We start from the raw sequence: 4,243 nt of genomic DNA on the forward strand, positions 1-4,243 counted from the left end.
TATATTGAACAATAAAAAGTTTATATTGAATAATAAAAAGTCAGGGAAAAAAGTAAGATTATAGTATACTATATATAGGTTTCAAACAAATTATTTTTTACTAATGATAAGCATGCTGTGTATGAGGCAATCTAATGAATGCAGTTGGATAGCACATTTTTAATAAATTTTTATTCTCTTTATTACTAGTGCCTAGTGGGTCTTACATGGTTATTATAACAAATAGAGTTTCTTTTAGCAATAGATAATTTGGGTGTCTAGTCTCGTGCAAAAAAGACAACTTTAACAAATAACAATGTTTTAATTATTGAATAATTTTAACTGGTAAAAAAAACTAATATATCTAAGAAATAATTATTATAAAAATGGAACTGAAGAAACAAACAAACAAATAAAAAAAATAATATTTATTTTAGTTGGTGGGCCTGTCGATTTGTATGTTTTAACTTATTTATTCATCAAATTATTTTATTATTATTAATATTTTTATTTAAACCAGCGTTGAGTAGGTTTGGGAAAGTTTAATATTACGTTTTACTTGATTGAATTTATTCAGTAAGTATTTTATGTTTGCCTCAATTATTAATATTTTCCTTGGAAATTATTTTTTAAGAGGGGAATATTATTTCTGAATTGGATTCTATCCTCTTAAAAACGTCAATCACATTTAATGCCAATAATTCTCAGTAAGTTATGTATTTATGAAACAAAATAAATGTTGAGGATCAGAACTGAAAAATACTTGAATCGAAGTATTACCAGTTAAAGCGTTTGTGATAAAAAAAACTGAAAAAAAAAAAAAGGTTTCCAACAACCAAACTAAATTTTATTAAAACTAATGAGCTGGTAAATATGTAATATCTTTATAATTTTCCAATCCTAGACCCCCAAATTACGAAGCCAGTAAAGCAAATATGATTAATTCCTTATATAAACAGCATAACATGCCCGTCTTTGATTATAAGATCGCCTTTACTAAAGTTAATGAAAGAAGTCGCATGGCTTCGAAAATAATAAGTGCAAAAACATTGACGGCACGAACCGAAAATTTCAAAGGTAGACAGCCTTTGATTTATTTATTTTTATTTTATTTTATTTTTTTTTAACCTGAAGTAACTAATTTGCATATTTATCATTACAAGAAAAATATTTTTAAAATCATAACCATTCAAAGTAACCGTGTTTTCTTCTATTTATTCAGAGAATAATAAATAATAAATTTATTCAAGAAAAAATAATAAAATATACATGCTATTACCAATAATCCTCTGCAACTTTTATACATATTTTTTTTTTACATTTTTCAAGTAAAGATTTACGTCCAATTGTTAACTTAAATCAAGTGACTTCAAAAATCAATTTAGAAGGTAAAAATTGAATTTTTCAACCTAAAATAGGCATGAAAAATCATTTCATTCAATTATTGTCAGAATCATATGTTTGTAACATAACCATCCATTCATGCCTTCTATTCTGAATATTAATTTAACTTTTATTAAATAAATAAACAGCAATACAAATTAATTCAATGTTTTGTTTTATTAGCTTTTGAAACTGATGAAAACTAAAAGCTTCTACGTTTTAGAGGTCACTACCACAACAATAACAGATCAAGAGGATAAATAACATTTATCCCCCTAAATTGGTTATTGCACCATACACTTCAATTGCTTTCTCAATATTTCCTTCTTTTAATTTCACGATATTTGTTACTTCTTCTGTTAATTATTATTTCATTAATGATTGTTTACAATTCAATGACTCATTACTGTATTTGTAATCAATTATTATTGAATTCATATATATTTATAGTCTTTTATTGACTTCGTTCCTTTTCGAATATGAATAGCAAACATTGCATTCTTCCAAGTATCTGCAGCGTTGATAGGCAAACGAGAAGTAAGCAAAGAAACAAATTTACACCTGTTTAATTCAGTATTCCTGTTTATTTTTCTTTAAGTGTCAGAAAGCTGGATAATTCTTAAGAAACATGTAAGCCAAATTACGGCTGCGGAAAGTGGCGGGAAAACCCAGATGGGACTGCGTAAGAAATAACAGTATCCAAACCACAGTAGGAGTGAGATCTGTTATTGAAGTCTTGGAGGAACACCACCTGAAATGGTATGGCCGTATTTTTAGGATGTGTGATGATCGGAAGGCCCGCTGGTTGATAGGAACAGGGCCTATAGGAAAGCACTCAGTTGGTAGGCCTAGGTTTGCCGACAATAACTATATAGACAAGCTCGAATGCTCGCGGTTTCTTATTAGATCAACTTTGAAGAATTTTTCTGGACAGAGAGTCATATAAGAAAGGCTACTACACACCTAACATCTCTAAGGAGATAGTGAAAGAAAAAAAAATTATAAATCGTCTGACAATATTTATAGCACAGACATGGAAGTTTTACAGGTGTCCCAAATTCTGAGGTCACTCTGATAGTTCCTGCTATAAATACTCCTAAAAACCATTTCTGGATGGATGGATTATATCAGTATTTGAAAGAGAAAGTGTAAAAATTGGGTTTTTCATGAGAATTTCACAAAAATATTAATTTTTAATATACTAACATCGTCATTACTTGAGTTGTTAACATGTTGGATGACTGGACAGTATAAGACTTCGGATGTTCAACTAACTATTAGGAAAGAAAATCTATCAAATTGATATAATTTCTGATTTATGTAACATACAAAAGTTGCTGTATACCAATAAACTTACTACGAAAAATACGACACCATAACTATTTTACCAAAAAAAAATTATTTTCACAGTCCACTTAACATTAAAAATATCTCAAACTGACTTCAACGATTTTACATAAATAATTTTCGCTCTTAATATATTTAATTTTGTGATAATATTTTTTAAATTTTCAAGTGCACGAAAAAAAAACCTGAACTTATTTTAAGGGAATTGTATTCGAAGTGTAATATTTTTGGCTCGAACGTAACTAGTAACAACGTTTTGACAAAAGCAGTTTTTATTGTCCTCTAAAGACATTGAGAAAAATAAAGACACCAATAAAAAAAAAAAAATATACATATATACCATTTTATTCAGAGAAGCATAAGATACAAAGATTCATGGCGAACATTACCATAAAAAACGTGTGAGACCAAATATTCCAATGAATTATACTTAACGCATAGGATATATATCTCATGTCTTATTTAAAACATTACTAAAGTTTCATTCTAGTCAATTTGGAAAGTAGTCGAATTAAAAATGTGACAGGTATAACATTTTGAACAATACACATGAGGTATTTTCTTTCAAAAGCTAACATGTCCACATTTGGAAAGTTATTATTTAAAAATTATTATGTACTCGTGTAGATTAGTATAGTTTTTATTGATGATGTCGATTTGTAACACCTTTTCGACTGGGAAAAATCTAGAATTCTGATTGGTCAAAAAAAACTTTTGCTTTTCAGAAATGGATATGTGAACTTTTGAAAACTACTTATGTGATCTGAAAAATGAGCTGACATTCGCTTATGAACTGCAACACATTAAAGTTCCAATCCCTAAATATATTGTCTGTATAAATCCATCAAACAAATCAAAAAATCTTATAAAATCAAACTGTCATTTTAAATACTTCTCAATTGTTTACGTTATTCGAACAACTGAACGCACGAATCTCTTAAACGATCTAACAGTTGTTAGAAGGTATTAAGATATAACATTAAAATAAATTATACACTCTTAATTATGAGTCTCAAAGATAATACCATGAATTGTGATAGTGAATGACAAATGTGTAGACACTAGAATCCTAACTTCAGAGAAATCACTGGCAGCTGGAGCAAATCTCGTGAAGCACTGAACTGGACGAGCGCAGGTCACATGGCCAATGCCACTGTATTGATCTTGTCATTTTTCTCTTTTGTCTGCTAAAATCTCACATCTTCATAAATATTTAAATCATGGTTCAAAACTACACTGCTTCACCTGATTTACAAGTTTTTAGTTGTAATAATCAACAGGTACCTACATTATTTTTACAACTCTCCTAAACGTCATGCCGTAACCTTCAAAATCTCAAAATAACAGTATCTTGGTTTCAATCTATGCAAGTACATAATGAAGAATATAAACATCGAACAAATGCTACTACAATCTAATGTTACATTAGAACCAAATCATATCCGAAAGTTTTTTCAGTTTTCCTTTATATACTTTCGTTTTTTTCGTTATATACGTTGGTTTTTTGTTTTCGTATTTTTTTTTTTTTTTTTTT

General features: G+C 28.5%; 1 long non-coding RNA gene across 1 annotated transcript in view; it reads right to left on the reverse strand.

Annotated features, from left to right (window-relative positions):
- LOC136795797 (uncharacterized) overlaps positions 1 to 3,922 on the reverse strand; it is a 35,042-nt gene extending 31,120 nt beyond the window's left edge. Inside the window, exon 1 of the long non-coding RNA XR_010843467.1 lies at positions 3,735 to 3,922. This is a non-coding gene — a long non-coding RNA (uncharacterized lncRNA). The remainder of the gene's footprint in view (positions 1 to 3,734) is intronic.
- Between the last annotated feature and the right edge of the window lie 321 nt (positions 3,923 to 4,243).

The sequence above is a fragment of the Halyomorpha halys genome, unplaced genomic scaffold (genome assembly GCF_000696795.3).
Source record: "Halyomorpha halys isolate HHAL.00 unplaced genomic scaffold, Hhal_1.1 Scaffold1384.1, whole genome shotgun sequence".
Taxonomy (NCBI): domain Eukaryota; kingdom Metazoa; phylum Arthropoda; class Insecta; order Hemiptera; family Pentatomidae; genus Halyomorpha; species Halyomorpha halys.